The sequence below is a fragment of the Mesocricetus auratus genome, unplaced genomic scaffold, assembly GCF_017639785.1.
Source record: "Mesocricetus auratus isolate SY011 unplaced genomic scaffold, BCM_Maur_2.0 Super-Scaffold_6730, whole genome shotgun sequence".
Lineage (NCBI taxonomy): Eukaryota > Metazoa > Chordata > Mammalia > Rodentia > Cricetidae > Mesocricetus > Mesocricetus auratus.
In genome coordinates this window covers 90,341,533-90,360,839 of record NW_024429184.1, presented here as the reverse complement: position 1 = coordinate 90,360,839, position 19,307 = coordinate 90,341,533, and the positions used below count along the sequence as shown (strand labels likewise).

The 19,307-nt window shown below is 45.4% G+C and overlaps 1 protein-coding gene across 2 annotated transcripts in view; it reads right to left on the bottom strand.

Annotated features, from left to right (window-relative positions):
* The window catches only part of Atp8b1 (ATPase phospholipid transporting 8B1), a 119,839-nt gene extending 109,927 nt beyond the window's left edge, over nt 1–9,912 (bottom strand). Inside the window, exon 1 of one of the 2 annotated variants that reach the window (XM_040741712.1) lies at nt 9,578–9,912. The gene's annotated coding sequence lies outside the window, so the exon portion shown is untranslated. Of the gene's footprint in view, nt 1–9,133; nt 9,154–9,577 lie in introns of those variants that run through there. The other variant, XM_040741713.1, reaches the window with a different exon arrangement.
* Nucleotides 9,913–19,307: the final 9,395 nt, after the last annotated feature.

Below are 19,307 nucleotides of genomic sequence, written 5' to 3'. Positions count from 1 at the left end.
TGTCTCCAGTTGATAAGCCAGACCACAATGCAGAGAATGGACAGGGATGGAAATTAGACCAGAAGCAGGGAGGTCAATTAGCATGCTGTCTCTGGGTCAGAGCTGCTGAAGACTTGGACCAGGAAAGCAGGGTGGGGTGACAGTGGACAGTAGGAGCTGCTCCTTCTGAATAGACTCTTAGTCTTGGTGACAGGTTGGATTTGAGGACCTAAAGCATCTAAAATACATTTCTGATCACTGACTTCACACTCAAATGGTTCACGACAGTGTTACTTAGGCAGAAAAGTGGGTTAAAAAGATGCAGAACCTCACTTAGAGCCTGTTCAGTTAGCCCTCCTGGGACACAAGAACACAGCCAAGGTCATCACACTCTGATGGAACCACAAGCTGTCTGGAGATACACCTTCGGGGAGCATCAAGCTGTGTTTGAGTGCTCCAAGGAAACACCAAGAAAGCTCATGAAAGTTGCACTCCTTGACACTGCCATCAGCTTTGGACACTGGGTTCATATTTGTGAAATATGCATCTAATTTTGAGCAATAAAGTGTGCAAAATGAAGGAAAAATGCACAAGTCCTGCTTTATGGACAGAGATGAGGGTAAGCTGGGTCCCTGGACATTTCTCAAAATAGTTCTCATCTGCAAGATTCTTCCTTCAACACCAACTTCCTTTCTCCTGAAGCAAGGGCTATTGTTAGTATAGCTTGCAACTCCAATATCAACTTGTCTCATACCTCCTTTGTTCAAAAATTTGTTTTGAAATAAGGTCTCACTCTGAAAGCCAGACTAATCCCAAACTTGGGACAATTCTCCTGCTCTGCAAAGGGCTGGGATTACAGGTGTATACCATTTTAGCATTTTGTTTATGAGTTCCATAGCAAAGAATGCCATGCTTGCTTTGTTTATGGGCCGACACAGGGCTTGGAGAATGGAGTGGGGGTGGGTCAGGGGTGGACTGCTAGAAGGAACAGCTCTTCTTGTAGCATTGGTGGTCTTTGCTCAAGAGCTCATGGATTCCCTGTGGATCAACTTCTTGCCCATGCTCACTCATGTGATCCATCCCCTTTTCTGAAGACACCCTACCAAACTGTGAACACACACTGGTGGTAAACACAGCTCCACTTCTCCGAACAAAACCAGATGTACATACTTCTGAGGAGTGTCTTCAGAATCTCTAACCAATCACCTTAGCACAGCTTAGCACACTTCCTTCTGCAGCTCAGGCTCACTCAAGGAAGTTAGCTTTGTCCCTTCCTTTTCCTCTACACAGCTACCTACCTACCTATGCAACCACACACACACACACATACATACACACACACACACACACACACTGATTTGCCCAGAAATCCTATCCCTTTGTCTTTCAGTCTATCAAGTTAAAATTTATATCTACATCCATGTATCTACACCTCATTAATCCCATTCATTCTGTGTCTCTGTCTCTGTCTCTCTCTGACATCTAATCAGGGCTTCTATCACACCTTGTAGACGTAGCCTCTTGGCTTAGGACCTCTCACCCCTTCAATGAGTGACCAATCATCTGTCTCATACAAGTCAAAGGCAAAGTCCTTACAAAGCCTGGCAGGCCCTGCAAGGTCTCCCTCTATGCATCTACTCTCACCTTCACATTCCTAGTTTGTTTCCTCACTTCTGCTTATTTTGATAGGCTCCCACTTATAGTGCAGAGCAGCTTCATAGTCATGTCCTCTTGCCTTGGCCAAATGCAGGCATCTAGGTGAGCGGGGAGTTCCAGGTGGACAAAGCTCCATCTGGCTCATCACTTTCTCTCTCCCTCTCCATTCATTCATCCCCACAGTACTGTCTTTTTATCAGACCAGCTAAGCGCGCCTACTTTAAGACCTCTGCCCTGTGCTATATATCCTTGGCCCCTGCCTCAGACACCCTATAGTCCTCCTCTCAACTCTCCTTCCACTCAAGTCTTTGCTCTTGGGTCACCTTCTCAGTAAGGGCACCCCATTTTCAATGGTAACTCATGTCCTTGCCAACCCATTCTCCTGTTATCACAAAGCACATATCTCAGTGTGTAATATATAGTCACTCTATTTGTTATGTATACTTAGCAACTACTATCTGTCACCTCTTGAATTGGAGTCCTGCTAATTCACTAACACATGCCAAGGCTTGGCACACAGACCTCTGGGGTGCTGGACTCACCCCTGATTGAGTGAGGCATCAATATGTGCTCTAAACTTTGTACATGCCTAGGAGGCTTCTCTGGGGAATGACACAGAAGACAGGAAGCTCCAATCACAGAACTTCAGTCACTAAAGCCAAAACTCAAGAAATGGGACTAATTCATCCCTACAGCTTAGCCAAACTTGTCCTGTCTTAAACAGCCTTGGTGTCAGTGATCCTAAAGATCCAAGACAAGTTAGATGCACATAGCTCACTGTAAAGTGGTCTGATGGTCCCACACTGCCTTCTAGAATTTTCACCTTTCCCTCTTTCTGAGTGTTCATTGTTTGGTTTGGTTTCCTTGAGACAGGTTCCCCTATAGCCTGGGATAAGTAGTTGAAGCTGGCCTTGAACTTGTTCTTCTTGCCTCCACCTCCCAACACTAGGATTACAGGCACGAACAACACATAAGTAAATCCACGCTCCATCCCCATTCCCACCCTTATGCTGAGGATTGAACCCAGGGCCTTGTATGTGCTAGGCAAGTATTCTTCCACCGAGCAACATACACATACCCTCTCCCCCTTTTTAAAGAAACAGTCTTGCTATATAGCTCAGGTTGTTCGGTCTTAAACTTGTATTCTCCTCCCCCCTCCACCTCTAGAAGCTGGACCCTGCTGACCCATCTGAAAATCTTCTTAGGGTCAGTAGACAACCAGTTGGTGATCCTGTCATACTTTACTATACAAATGACACTATGCCTTAGAGCTTTTATTGAAGGCTGCCCATTCTACCCAAAGGTAGAAAACAGTCTGACATTTGAATATTCAATTAGATTTTTTAATCAAGTGATTATTAAAAATTGTTTAAATTGATGAAGGAAGAGAGGATTCTTATCTCCATCCAGAATGTCATCTCCAGCAGGCATGTGTCATCTGTAGAAACTACCTGGTCATGGGGAACACTCAGGATGGCATAGAGTGCAGTTAACCGCAGCTCCGCAGCAGGTCATCTGGGCGGCAATAGCAAATGGCCTTCACTTAGAAAGAGTAGCTGCAGGCTTCAGGGAGAAGGAGGTGGTTGTTTTCTTGCATCTTTGATTCCACCCCCTGCACCCCAGGACTTTCCCCACAGTGGTTCTGGTGGAAGTCATGACACTAGACTACTACATGTCCTCCGCCTTACTTAGGAAGAAACATTTTTATCACACAAGCACTCAAACCCCCACACGAACAAACAAGAACATAAAAAAAAAAACAAGTTCACAACATTATTCACAAGCTAGAGGTGAAGACAATGCAAATACAATGAATTTGTCTAATGACTAGGTGGGTAAACAAACTGTAGAGACAGATAATGGAATATTAGTCCTCCTTATAGCAGAAGAAAATTCAGGCACATGCCATGCTGTGGATAAACACCAAAGCACTTTGCTGAGAAAAATGAGCCAGTGACAAAATGCTAAGTATTATTATACTCGACATCAGATGCTATAGAATAGTCAAGCTCAAGTGACAGGAAGTGGAATGGAGACGGGGTCTTAGGGATAGAGAGATATGGAAAGAGCTGTGTGAGACACTGAATGATTTTTTGGACAAATGTTGGTGTTTGTTACATAATAATAAGGATGTACTTAGTGCCACTGAACTACACACTGTATGTTGCTAATGTGGCCACCTTTGATGTTTTGTACATTTAGCCATTTTCTAAGATGTCCATGAAATCAGTTTCTGTACTGAGAAGGAGATCACAAAGGTCTCTTCTGGTCCCCAAGTCATCCTGCTACCCACAGCAGAAAGAGTTCTCCTAACCCTGTCTCTGCAGCCTGATCCACTGCACCACTGTGATACATATGATTTCCATGTAGACTCAAGTTGTTCAAGCCTTAGAAGATCCATGCAAAAACAAGGTCACAGTTTCCCAACAGGAAGTGGACAGCACCCGAACCATCTCGCCAGGGAGAGGATATTAAAAGCACTCAAGTCCCACGAGTCCTCTTAATATCCACTTTCCCATGGAGAATGCAGATGGAGCACAGAAACCTCAGCTCTCTGGGTCCCAAGAGGGAAAAGTTAAGGATATGTGTACATCACACCACATTTTATAAAATAAATCATGTATCCAAGTCATGGGCACATGTTTTACAAGCAAGCTAGAGTGCCAGGCAGCATATAAGGACAATATTTGGTGTCAAAGAATCTCTGCTTGGGATTTTCTAGCTCAACTCAGTTGGAGTGAAGATTAGAAAACTGATTTCAAACACCATCTACCCTAAATCAAACAAAACTCAACTCTGGTGGAACAAAAGCCACTCAGCAAAGAAACAAAGCCATAAAACAACAGTCTTGTAAATAGAGAACCAGGCTACCAGGCAAAGGTCAGGCTCCACACACACACATACACAGTACTGAAGCTAACTTCTCAACCACGTTAGTAGTAGCCGGCAAATAGCCTTCACCACTGAAGGGTATTTAGGATAATCTTCCCCCAGGAGCCCAGTCCTTTGCCCAGCATGACACGTCTGCTATCATGGCTAGCCCCATCTTTCACACCTGAAAGGCTAGGCTTGTAGACTGAAGATAAACTATGCTCACAGAGTCGGCCGAGTCCCCACACAGCCATCCAGACCTCAAACATAAGGCCACCCTCTTCCCATGTAGAACCTGGTCAACTCTTTTTCAAATTTATTTATTTGTTTGTTTGTTTGTTTATTGCTTATTTGTTTACTTATTTGGGTTTTTGAGACAGGGTTTCTCTGTGTAGACATGACTGTCCTGGAACTCATTATTTTTAATTTGTGAATATGTGTTTTTGCCTGTTTGTGCACCCCATGCATGTAGCACCCTTGGGCAGAAAAGAGCATCAGACCACCTGAGTGAAGTTACAGAGGGTGTGAACCACCACACCCATGCTGTGGACCAAACTTGGGTCATCTGTAAGTACAGCAAATGCTCTTAGCTTGGTCAATTCATCTTCCCAGTTCCTGACCAGATTTCCTCTTATCAAAGAACTCAGACCCTTAATAAATCTGACAACCTTCCTAAAATAGGGACGTGATCTAGTGGCATAATTGAAAGTGAATGAATGAATGAATGAGAGAAAAGGCATTGTTTCACTAGCAACACATACCCAGTCTCCACAAACACAACCCAGTATTAAATGGAAGAAAACAGGAAGGACATGAGAGGCAAACAGAAACAGGGGTACAGAAGTATAGTGTTCTGAGTGTCCCAAGAGCCCCTGCTGGGCAGGAGAGGGTAGCACCCAGTTGAGGGCATCCGGAGTCTCTGTGACTGAGACTGACTAAATGGATCCTCCTGAACGTTAGAGGTCACATTAGTTCCCTAGTCATCGAAGCACTCCAGAACAATGACTAGGATTTGAAGCCCTAGAAACTTTCTTTCCATGTCCAGGTGCAAATGTGCACCTGTGTTTGCTAACCGAATGCTAACATGTAGAATGAATCCTGCGTCCCCCACAGCCCAGGACAAAGGGAATGGGCGGGAAAGCACCACGCACAGAGCACCAGCCGCAGCACAGCTATACATACCAGTGAGCACCCTCCTTCCCAAGCGCTTCATTTGAAAGCTCATTACAACACACCATTTACTGGTGAAGAAGCCAGGCTGCAGTAAGTCCCCTCGGTTACACAGCTGGAGAACGAGGGAGTGAAGACACCAACCTGGGTCAGGAGAAGCAGAAGCCAGCATCTCTGCTTTACCACTACTTCTGGAACCAGTTATCAAAATAGGCCCCATTGTGGGCAGATTGGGTGATAATTTGTTGAAAAGTGCATTCACTCAGAAGTGGGGGAGGCTTACTAATCTGCACCTAAGTGTGAACTGGTAAGTCCCTTGGTTTCTAAAAATAAAAATGAGAAAGAAGGCATAAATGCCACAATCATGTAGCTACACATTATGCCGCATTCATGTATATACACATATGCATTTTTTTCCATAACTATCCCACTACAAAAGATCTTAGATTTGGCATTGCTCTTAGGTGGGCTCTGGAATGGGAGTCAGGATTAACACAGGTGGTAGGATGAAAAAGATGAGGGTGTGTGTGTGTGTGTGTGTGTGTGTGTGTGTGTGTGTGTGTGTGTGTGTGAATTCAACACCTTTGGGAATGAAGTTAATTGTTACATTTAAAAAACTATCAATAACTCGGAATCTAATAAAGTGACACAAAAATGACCCTTCCCCCCCCCAAAAAAAACAGGATATCCAGACACCCCCGTGAGGGCAATTTCTTAAATCTTTTTTTTTTCTTGGTTTTTCGAGACAGGATTTCTCTGTCTTGTATTGGAGGCTGTCCTGGAACTCTCTCTGTAGACCAGGCTGGCCTCAGAGATCCTCCTGCCTCTGCCTCCTGAGTGCTGGGATTAAAGGCATGAGCCACCGACGCCTGGCAATTTCTTAAATCTTAAAGGTCCTCTTGATAGGAGCCCAGGTCAAGAATGGACCCAGCAAAACTAGTACCTGTCCCTAAAGAGCCAGTTCCTCTGTATCCAAAGGTCCAAAGGTTTCTCTTATAAACTAAAATGAAAGAACAAGGACTACAGTTTAATTAAAAGCTTTCTAGAGTTATAAAGATTGTCTGTGGGCCATGAATATGGCTTCTGAAAAACTAACACAGAATTTAATAGTAAGATAATAAACTGTTAATATACCAGTGTGCCTGTTTACATGTTCAGACCCCAGTATCAAGTAATAATAATGTATAAACACCAAATACTTGCCCCTGGTGCTGGTGTTTTAAAGCCATATCAAAGCCTTGGGAGAAAAGCTCCATGTTAAGCACTTGGTTAGCTTACCCCCAGGTCTGCAAAAATTAGAAATTACATAATAAAATAGCCAGGTGTGGCGGCACTCTTGTAATCTCAGCATTTGGGAAGCCAAAGAGGATCAGGAATTCAAGGTCACTGTCAGCTCTGTAGCAAGCTTGAGGCCAACATAAACAAAGGAGACCCTGTCTGGAGATAACCACCATGATAATCAAGACAGATAATGAAAATGGCATTCTTCTGATAAAGGAATTAAAGCAACATACAAACATCTACTATTTGCCTCTCCCCATCCCAAAAATTGTTAGTCTCTTTGCCCCTTAAAAGACGAGCAAACTGGCGATACACTTAATGAGATACCTAAAAATCTAGCTGGACTCTAAAACCATGCATTTCCTAATACTGCATGCTTTAAAGCAGGGGGTGGGGGAGAGGATGGGCAAGACAGAAGAACTCTGCAGTCCAGGTGTTGCACTCCCTCAGCTCCAAGATCCCAAAACCTGAAGTGAGGCTAACATGGAGCTGGCCCTGAACTTGGCTTACATCCGAAGACTTGTTTTCACTAAGCCATCTGCTCCCGGAAATCACTGTTTTGAATCAGGATCTTAAACAGAAAAAGAAAATTCCCCAGAGTCCCTTACTAGGAAGAGATAACAAGCAAACTTGGGTGTGAATTGTCTTTAAAATAAAAATCACAAGGAGAGCAGGGCGGTGGTGGTGTACGCCTTTAATCCCAGCACTCGGGAGGGAGGCAGAGGCAGATGGATCTCTGTGGTTCGAGACCAGCCTGGTCTACAAGAGCTAGTTCCAGGACAGCCTCCAAAGCCATAGAGAAACCCTGTCTCAAAAAAACAAACAACAAAAAAAATCACAGGGAACTGACATGGATGTTGGATGTGTTGGTTGGTATTAAGTAAGCCACACGGGTCCTTTAGCCCCTCTTTGGGGTTCTACAGAGAACCAGTGAAAATGATCCAAGTGCAGCCATTAGAAGATTGAAAACGAACACAGCGGTTATGGATTCTCACTCAAAAGAACAAGGAAGTCTCTACATAAAGAAAACCATTAGCAGCTTCAGAGGAGTAATTGTAGGCAGGTGTGACTGCTCCCCAGAAATTAATCAGCTAATAACCACTCATCCTTTGCACAGCCTATGCATTTATAATAGGGTTTAATAAGGTCTTAACAAAGACAGAGTAATGAATGGCACTTTAGACCCAACACGAGGATACTACTTAGCCGATGGAAACCAGAGCTTTGGCCTCATATCTTGAATGACTTTTCCCTTTTGATACAGACCTCTGTTTACTATCCACGGAGACCTTGAAACATGCATCCTTTACATCTTTTCTTCCTCTAGGCTAAGCCTTCCCCTGAGGCTAAGGAGTGTCTGGTGTCTTCAGGTTCTTCATTGGTGTTACCTGGTTTAATTTTCTAGGGTTAAAGGAAGGAATTTCGGAAGCAACACAACTAGAAAGATGGAAGTGAAGCTTTTCTTCACTCCAACAGAGTGGGCAAATTGTGGAGGATGAGGGACACCATAGAGCTAGCCACCAGAGAAGCGCCAGAACAGAGCTTAAAGCACTGACTAGTAGGCCAAAGGGTCCCATGAGGTTTCCGGGACTCAAATACAGTCTTTCGCGATCTTGTGCTGATTCTCCATCTCTCTTGGAACCCTGGTGCTCGCTCTCCCCGGTACCCTCCCGTCACACCCCCCTCCAGTCCCCCCTCCACTCAGTGGTCTAGAGATCTACATTCAAAGTCTCCAGGGGCAGAGACAGAAACGTCTACAACTCTCTTGGAGGAGCTGGCCAGACATTTCTTTCACTTTGGACTGAGTTAGCCAAGAGATGATTTAAAGCCCGGGTCCTGTTCCATGCCACATCTCCTGCCGCCGGCCGCGTTTTCCTTCAACAAGCATCGAGAAGTGACAGCTCCAGACATCAAACTGGGGATTAAGGACAGCCAGCCGGCAGCGGTGCCTTGGAGCTAGTGGGCACCCGACCCTACAGTTACCGGAAAACTGTTTTCCCTATTAGGCCACCACCACCACCACCACCACACACACACTCCTTCACTGAAGCGCACAGAAGCTTAGGAGGCAATGGGTCTCCCCCCTCCATCCTTCCCAGCAGGTGCGCCACGGCCAGAAACCCTCCTCCCTAAGGTCATTTTCGGGCGCACTGGATCGATCGCCTTTGCCCCAAACCTGTCAGTGGAAGATTCCCAGAAGGGGGGTGGTCCTTGCCTGACAGCCAGCAACACTCTCCAGCGATCCCCAATCTTGGTTTAACTCTGGGATCTTAACTCCGGACATGTGTGTCGCAAACCAATGAAAAATATAATACCCAAACAGCTCCCGGGAGATCCCTCCCCCAACAGGTGAAAACCCTAAAGACCTGAGAATCATCGCTCAGCTTGTCCTTCGCCAACCGTGAACCGTGGCGGGGGCAGAGGCTTCCGGTACCACCACCCCCGCCCCTCAAATAACACTTGTCCACGCTCCGGAGCCAGGGGGCTCGGACAACTGCTGTCACCGCATCGCAGATGTGTGGAATCCACTAGCCCGTGAACCGCCAAAGGAGCCAGGGGACCCCGCCGGGCTGGTTGAATCCCTAAGGTCGGGGGAACACCAGCGCCTTGCCCCTCTTACCTAGTGCTCACTGGGCCCCGGCTAGGGCATCCGCGGGGTGCGCGCCGCTCCAAGGCTTGTGCGCACCTGGCCACCTCCCGCCTGGCCCCAGCGCTGCGGCTGCGCTAGCGCTGCATGGCACACAGGGGCTGGCCGGGGGCCCCGGGAAGCCCGTCCAGTTGGCCGCGACTCCTTCGGCTCTCGTGGCTCGCCAAGGGCTCCCCGCCTTTCCCCGCCCCGCGTCAGTGCGCCCTTCCTCGGCGGCCGCCCTTTTCCCTCCGCTCTGTCTGACCGGACAAACTGGTTTCTCTGTTCCAGGGAGGAGCTTCTCTCCTCCCCCTAGCAGCGGCCGGCGGTGGCCGCGCTCGGCTTGGGGACCAAGCTGGAGCTGGGGCCGAGGGCGGGGGCGGGGGCGGGGCGGGCCCCGCCCCCTGCCCTCCCTCGATCCCTCCCCCTCTCCCCCCCCCGGGCGGAGAGGTGCTGGGCGGCCAGGCCTGGGGCTGTCTTACGTAGCCCTGATCTAGTGCGAGGTCCTAGCGCCCCAGAGGCAGGTGGCCACCCCTGACCGTGACCGATCTTAAGTCTATCCTGTGACCTCGCCTTTTCGGCTGTAGTTGGCTCCCAGCGCACTCCAGCTCTCTGCTTTACAAGTCGCACTCCCCCCCCCCACCACTAGCCTCGCGTCCGCTGTGGGCTTGGCTGCAGGCCGGGGTCGGTGACCATGCCAGCCCGGAAAGCTGGCAGGGTTAAGTGAGAGCAGGGTACCTGAACTCCTTCGGTAAGAGGAGTCGCGCTCGCTCCCGGCCAAGTCACGTTTCGGGATCATTCACCAAAGGCGATGGAACAGACACCGCTAAGACTTCTAAGACTTCGAGAATCTGTAATTGCAACATGCTCACTTTCTGCTGAGTACCCGCGCATGTTTAGGACCTTGGGACCAGAAGGAGCGATGGTGTAACAGGCTAACAGTGTTATTGTTGCAAGATTCAGACCTGCGTGCAGCGTTGCTGGCGGCTGTTTGGAGTATGAATTGCACCTTCCAGACATTATGTGAGGTGCTGTTCCTTACAGCTGCATTCCTTAGGCTCTCAGAGCTTAAGCAAAGGCCTACAGGAGTATTTAAAAGGTAACTGGATAGAGCGCTTGCCTGTTTACTGTTAGTCCTCGGTACTCGCCTCTCATCCCTAAATCTAAACAATGAACCCCATAAAACCACCTTACAATTTCGTTTGTAAAATAATTCTGCAACGTAAGAACTTAGGCTAGCTTGTGTTTTTATTTAATTTAAAACTTTATTCTTTCCGTCCCGTTGTAAATCACATCCTTTGGGCAATGTAACAAAACAAAAACCAACTATAGACCCATGTATACAAAGCTTAGGGGAGGCACCCATGGTGGTGCCTTGCGCTTCCTCTTCCTCCTCTCGCGCTCTTAAATATGAACCGCGAATTACCTCTTATCGCTACCTAATATGCTCACTAACCTTGCTGAATTCATGGCCACATAGTCAAGGACCCAACTTTACCTAAAGAGGAATTCCTCAAGTTGCTGATGGCAGTGTGGAGTTTCTCTGCTGTCATTGACAATTACTGGAAGCTTTTTGGAAAACAAAAACAAACAACTGAAAAAGACTTGCAAGAAAGCCTACTTTCAACCTGGATGAGACAATGAACGACAATTTATCTGGGTACCTTCAGATAAGGGACAGCATGTCTGAAGTGCCGGTTTTCCTCCTGTAAGCTGTTATACCTTGAGGAAGAGGGTGTTGGGGCTGATGAAGGGGTCCTGACCTTGAAATCCTGGCTCTTATCCTGTCTGACAGAACCATTTCAATGCATTGGTCAACCACTGCAAGCATCTCATGTGTGTAACAAGGATTAATTTTGAAATCTGCCTAGCTCTACTCCTTTGCCGACAACAGCTTGTCGGGTTCCCTTAATCTCTTAGAGACTTTGACTTAGAAGAAAGTACACCCTTGGCTTCAACAAAGAAAACACATTCAGGCTGAGCCAACATGAAGTGGTTAGGCTTTACTAAAAATGGAAAGAGGCTCTGGAGACTTGACTCTGTGTTTAAGAGCACTGGCTGCTTTCCCGAGGACTCTGGTTAGATTCCCAGCACCTAAATGGTGACTCCCAACTGTCCATAACTCCATTCCCAAGCAATCAGGTGCCCTCTTCTGGCTTCATGGGCACTGTACATACTTGGTACACAGATATGTAGGTAGGCAAGAAACCCATGCATGCAAGATAAAGGTTAAGGAGTGGTAAGACTTTCCAGTTCCTGCTTTGGTAAGTCCCACAAGAGGACAGTATCAACAGAACCAGCTCAGTTTCATGAAAATCATTTTCGAGAATAACTCTTCTTTTTCCTACAAGCTAAAAATTTAGATGCAAGACCTTAAAAGGAGATGAGACCACCTGCTTCACTCTACTAAGCCCAGGCAGCATTTAAGTTAATGTATTCTCAACAATGGAAATTATAGAGGCCACACTAAGCACAGTCGATTGATACCTTAAATTGACAGTCAAGATGAACACGGCTGGAAGGTGACTTCTATACAACCATGCTCCAGAATTTTATTTTTGGAGGGAGGGTATAGTGGGAAGGTTGAAAGAACCGGTACCCAGCATGTTAAGACAACATACTTTAAGCATAGATGCCTTCTTGTGAATTTATCTTTGCAATGCCTAATGGCAGAAGCTTCAAATATCCGTCTATTTCCTTAAATGGTGTTTTGAACAGCAGAGACACATGGCACATTCTGTTTCCTTTTTATATGCATTTATTTATTGTGAGGGGTGAGGCAGAGGACCACACACACACCAAGTCTTGCATGTTGAGGTCAGAGGACACCTTGCCAGAATAGTTCCCTCTTTTCCACCATGTGTGTCCCTCCTGGGTTGAACTCAGTTTATCAGAATTGGCAGCGGAGTGCTTTCAACCAGCTGAGACATCTCACCAGCTCCAGATATGTTCTGTTGTATTCTCTGGCACAAATTAAGTTCCATTACCTCCTCAGTTATGAAGGTTTCTGCTTCCTTTCGAGTTTCTTGGTTTCTCCTCCATCTCCTCATTCTTCCCAAAGGAAAACTAGAAATTACCTCACTAAGCATGTCTCGGTTATTTTGGTGATTGCATGGAGGCATAGAATGCTTGAGATGAGACTATTAGGCCTGGCTGTGCTATTCAAATCTGCGTCTAAAGAGCTTCCTGTGCTGAAGGTGCTGTGTCAGCTGCCAATGGAGAGGCACAACCAATGTCTTATTCAGCTGTGATGCCCGTGAACCCCAACAACCTGCAAGAGATTGCTAGAGGTGAAGTAGTGGCACTCATATTTCTTGGTGGCAAATCAACAGCTTTCTAATTGGACTTAAGGCCTGTTCAATAGGACTATGCCTGTTTCTAGAAACCTAGCCAATTACCTGGGGCTAATGAGATTACGGATCTTAGAGGAGAACCTCTCACTGACAGTTTACTAGACCTAGCATAATGCCCGACTATATTCTTTTTTATCATTTTTTATTTTAATTTTAAATAGCTTGTTTTACATGTCAATCCCAGTTCCTTCTCCCTCCCCTCCTCCCGCACTCCCCTTCCCCCCCACCCTCCCACCCTATTGCCAAATCCTTCCACATAGGGGATATCTAGAGTCTGTCATTTCACTCTGGGTAGGGTCCAGGCACTCCGCTAAGAGTCCAGGCTGAGAGAGCATCCCTCTTTGTGCTATAGGCCCACGATGACTATACCGACTATATTCTAAATACTTATCCTTACATCCACAGATAAGCATAGCTTTCATCCCTCATCCAAGGAGCCTCTCTTTATAGCAGATGGCCAGCATCACAGAAAATCACAACTGGCCATAAGGCAGAGTGGTCATAATGTAGAGATCAACAGATCATGGGGAACTCAGTTCCAACCAGAGTATCTACAACACAACTCTTGCACCTAAGGTGTGGGGAACATTGCAGGAGAGGGGAAGAAAAGGTTATAAGAGGCAGGGGAGTGGGTCTGTGTGTGTCACTGGCATATAGATGGACTTTGGGTGACCCTTCCACAGTGAGGGATGCTCTCTCAGCCTGATCTCTTGGGGAAGGACCTGGGCCTTGCCCTGGACTAAATGGCAGACTCTGGTGATCCCCCACGGAGAGTCTCACCCTCCCTGGGGAATGGAGTGGGGATTGGGTGGGAGCATGGAGGAGCTGGTGGAGGTCGGGGGAGGAGGAGAGGGAGAGGGAGCTGGGATTGACACGTGAAGCAAGCTTGAAATTAAAAAAAAAAAAAAAGAGCCAGGGGACCAGGAAGTCTGCCAAGAAAACATGTCTCCTAGAAATGAGAGAGAAGACACATTCAAGATACCTAAAAAAATATGGCTGCCCAAACAAGACACAAACAGTGACAAAACAAATAGACATGTTAATACAGAGCTGGGAACTCTCTTGGGATTCCACCTGTAGACTAATGACTGATAAGAGAGGGAGACTTGCCGGGCATTGGTGGAACATGCCTTGAATACCAGCACTTGGGAGGCAGAGGCAGGCGGATCTCTGTGAGTTCAAGGCCAGGCTGGTCTACAAAGCGAGTTCCAGGACAGGCTCCAAAACAATACAGAGAAACCCTGTCTCGAAAAACCAAAAAAAAAAAAAAGGGAGACTTAATCTCTTCCAGGGATGGACCCCTAATTTGTTGTCCAGTGCCCCAGGGATGAGCCCCTTAATTGGCTACCTAATGCAAAATGGTCATCCCTGAAATGATATATACACAACACTAAGCAGATTCAGCAGGTTATGTTTGTATATTTAAGCATGTGTACACACATATGCATATATAACAACAATAATAAGAGAAAAACAGGCCATCAGTTTGAGAGGAAATGCCAGGGGGAAGACATGGGAGGGGATGGAGGCAGGAATGGCAAAGAGGGAGGTGATGAAATTATATTAAAATTAAAAATTAAAGATAAAAATCAATTAGTATTTAAAAATCAGCTTTCTTTTTTTCTTTCAAGTTCATGATTGTGTAGTATTATATTCATCCATATATCTTTTCTGTAAGGACGATATTTTAAAAAATTGTGAGTGCCTATATAGACACTCAATGACTGTTACACTGACCTAGTGTTGATAATATAACACCAGTTAAACTTAATTAGTATAATTAATTTACATAGCCAAGTAGCAGTTTTCAGGGCTGAGGGTGTGGCTCAGTGATAAAGCACTTGCCTAATATATTAAGGCTCTGGGCTCCATCCACCACAAAACAAAACAAGTTGTCTTGTGATCATTGTTATTACATGTTGCCGTATTCTGTTATATTTATCTGTTTATCAGTGTGGTAGTCATGGTGTCAGTGATGGTGGTGGTGGTGGTGGTGGTGTGTGTGTGTGTGTGTGTGTGTGTGTGTGTGTGTGTGCACCCGCGCATGCAATTAGACCACGGCATGCATGAGGAGGCCAAAGCTATGGGTTTGTTCTTTCCTTCTACTGTGTGGATCCCAGAGATTTTACTCAGGTCATCATCAGGCTTAATGGCAACCACCTTTACCTGATAAGCATCTTGCCCGCCCTGTCACCATGCTCTCACGTAGTTTTGAGAATTTTGTGTTATCTCATGGTCCATTATCATCACTTCCCATTGATGACTGAAAATGCCTTGATCTTTCCAACTTCACCCTTTATTTTTACTTAGCCCTCCCCATTCTAAGCTGCTGGATTCTGAATAATACTTGCTATATACCCCTCTGATCCCATTATCCTTCACATCTCAGGTCTGAGATGGCTTCCTCTAGTGTCCCCTAGAGGGAAGTTCCAAAGGCACTTCACACACTGCAGGGAAAGTTCATTCTGCACAGCACTGTGGGTCTCTTGAGATGTATGACAGATCTTTCTCTTGTCTAGAGCTTCAATGTGGTATTCTGTGAGGTCATATAATTATTAATTTTCCTAGAATAAAGGAATGGTTGGTGTTATGTAATTTTTTTTTTTTTTTTGGTTTTTCGAGACAGGGTTTCTCTGTGGCTTTGGAGGCTGTCCTGGAACTCGCTCTATAGACCAGGCTGGCCTCGAACTCACAGAGATCCGCCTGCCTCTGCCTCCCGAGCGCTGGGATTAAAGGCGTGCGCCACCAACGCCCAGCTGTTATGTAATATTTTATCTTGTTGATGGTTTCTTTAATCATCTGCTGGTTTGGGATATTTTGTCATTGGCCAGATTGACCTCTGGAATTAATCACCACCCACCTCTACTTAAAGGCGTTTTAAAGGTCCTTTTGAGTTCTAGTTCTTGCTAATTCACTAGAGATTTGTCCCTCTTTGCTTCATTCTAGCTAGAATTGATGTACCCAGTTTGGCTTTGTTTGATTAGAACTTGAAGACAAGTAGGACTTGCTGCTATCATTGGAACAGTACAAAGAACGACCTCCAAAAGCTTCTGAAGGGAGTGTGTGTGCAAGAACATCACCTTGTCTATCCCCCTAAACTCACAGTCTGATGACATTGCCTTTCCCAGCTATAGAGAAGCACATTAAGTGCAAAGTAAAACAATAGGAGTCTGGAGAGATGTCTCAGCAATGGGGTACTTACCGCTGCTCTTGATGAGGACATGGATTCAGCTCCCAGTACCCACATGGTGGCTCACAACTCCCTATAATGCCAGTTCCAGGCAGTCCTTTTCTTCTGGCATCTGTGGGCACCAGGTACTCACAGGATGCACACACATAGACACGGGCAAGACACACATACATGTAAAAATAAACAATGCTTTAGAAAAAACAGGAAACCATTTTTTACTTGTCACAATGGTAACATTGGGGTTTGTTTGTTTGTGTGATTGATTGGTTGGTTAGGCTCTTAAATTTAGTATTATTCTAAAGATAGTAAAGGAAGGCAGATTCAATGGCACACACCTGCAAGCCCAGATCTCAAGTCAAAGGCGGGAGTGCCATGGCTAGTTCAACGTCAGTCTTGTCTGTGCAGTGGGTTCTAGGCCAGTCAGAGCTACATGATGAGCCTCTATCTCAAAAAAGTAAAGTAAAATAAATAGATAATAACAAACAAGAAAAATAAAGATAGCAAAGGAAAAATTAATGCAAGCTTAAACTCAGTTTCTCCTCCTGTACGCTTAAAGCACAGCTCAGGCTTAACACCAGCTGTGTGGGTTTCCCCATAATATCAAGCAAGTTATCCATTCTGTAGCAGATGTCAGTCAGATGTCTCCTAATCCAGGTCACTTCTGACAGTGTATAGCTGATGATAGCATCAGACACTACAGGTTGGGATCTCTGTCCCTGAGATGCTTCCAAACACTCTTAGTTTTACCTGTGACTTGACCAAGCTCCAGTAAATCAGGGGGCTCACAAATCCTACAGGATTCATTGATTTCATTGAACAGATCTAAGAGAAAACTCAAATTTACCAGTTTATTATAGAGGATATTATTAATTGAAATGATACAAAGAAAGAGATACATTTCAAGGTATGTGAGAAGGGTCTTGGAGGCACTCTTCAGGAGCGTCCATGGGTTCTGCTACCTAGGATTTCTATCAAAACTGTCCTTTGGGGTTCTTATGGGGACTTCTGCATAAGTAGAATTGGACAATTGTGTATAAAGGTGATTGGACAAAAGGGAGCAAGCTGATGCTAATACAGACAGAGAAGCCCAGCCAGACCTGTCTGTCTAGAGCCTTCTTGGCATCTCTGTGATGTATGCCTTCCTCCTAGGTATGAGCCCAAGTTCTTGTTTGCATTAAGAAGTGGGAGAGTCTCATGTTCTACTGTCACCCTACTTCAGAGCCAGCTGTAAGACAGAAAGGTAGGGGGAAATTAGTTTCTATATGACCCAAATTGGTGTAGTAAATTGTAATTTTAATGATTTAATTTGGGCAAAAAGTTAAGAACCAGAAATCATGAATGACAACAAAATCCTCACAAATCATATATGTAACACATATACATACATATGTACATATGATTGCTATATGTATATATGTGATATATGTCATAGTATGTCACACATTGCCCATGTGAATGGGAAAGCAGGCATTTGTATAGTATTGACAGGTGTCTCAATTTGCTTTCTATTGTGGTAAAATGCTGGCCAGAACCAACTTGTAGAGGAAACTTTTTATCCAGCTCATACAGCCTGATTATAGTCAATCACTGAGGCAAGTCAAGGCAGGAACCCAGGCAGGAGAAGAGTCAGGAACCATGGAGAAAATACTTACTTGCTTGGCTCTAGGCTCACATTCATTATTTGCCTTCTACTTCCCAGGTCCACCTTGTTGTGTGACACTGTTCATGGAAAGACATGGACAAGCATCTACTCACCCCAGATAGGGAACCAGTAACTTTCCAGAGTAAGGAGACTACCAGATTCTAATTAGTGAAACAGTGTGCTTTATTTGGGTTCCTTACAGGAATATGGGTGAGGGGTTGCTTATAGGAGCAGAAATGACTCAAGACAGCTGCATCATCAAAGCCCACATCATCATTGGTGACAGCTCACAAGAGCAGGAAACCTGGAACACACTGCAAACCTGCAGGTAACCCAATAGGTTGGAGAGCATCCTGTCCAGGTGGCTCAATTGGACTGAGCCTCTTCCAAACAGCTCGGCTTGTTTAAGAGTCTTCTAGGCAGCTTGTCTTGTCTCTCGGTAGTATTTACTTTCTATTTACGCTTGGGATGGAGGGGACCTAGTGAGTCTTCTCAGTTTCAGGGACTTCCTGAAGCTATTTTGAGCGCTTAGTTCCTGGGTTTAATGAACAGTGGTTCCCAACTTGTGGGTTGTGACCCTTGTGGGTTGCTACTGCTTAGGGGTTGAAGGATACTTTCACAAGGTTTGCATAACAGTTATTCAAATTATGACTCAAAACAGCAGCAAAATTACAGCTATGAAATAGAAATAAAAATAGTTTTGTTTCCTAGGTGTAATGGTTTGAAATAAAATGGTCCCCAAAAGGAGTGGCACTGTTAGGAGGTGTGACCTTGTTGGAGGAAGTATGTCACTGTGGGAGTGGGCTTTGAGGTCTCATGTAAACTCAAATCATTCCTAGTGAGACACCTTCTTTTTCTTAGCTGTGGAACAGTTTCCAGGAGCTAATTTGGTGTATGTTTGACACTTCTTTGTGCTATGACTAACTATTTGTGCTTGAAATGCAGTTTGACAGTCCCCAGGCCACTAGGAATTGCTTCTTAAAAAGTATGTGGTCAGCCGGGCGTTGTTGGCACATGCCTTTAATCCCAGCACTCTCGAGGTAGGGGCAGGCAGATCTTTGTGAGTTCGAGGCCAGCCTGGTCTACAAGTGTGAGTTTCAGGACAGTCTCCAAAACAATACAGAGATACCCTGTCTCAAAAAAAAAAAGTAGGTGGTCCTGTTCCTTCTCTGGATTGGCACATAACTCTCATGTTTTTAGAGATATTTCCCTTTTCTTTATTGTTAAAAATGTCTTTCATATATGTTCACAATGAAGTGTGATCATAGCTGCTCCCATTTTCCCCTCCAGCTCTCATACCCTCAATGCATCCTCCTCTTACCAACCTTGTTCACATCCTTGTTTTTCTTCTTCTTTTTTTTTTTTTTTTTTTTTTTTTTTTTTGGTTTTTTCGAGACAGGGTTTCTCTGTGGCTTTGGAGGCTGTCCTGGAACTCACTTTGTAGACCAGGCTGGCCTTGAACTCACAGAGATCCACCTGCCTCTGCCTCCCAAGTGCTGGGATTAAAGGCGTGTGCCACCAACGCCCGGCCTTGTTTTA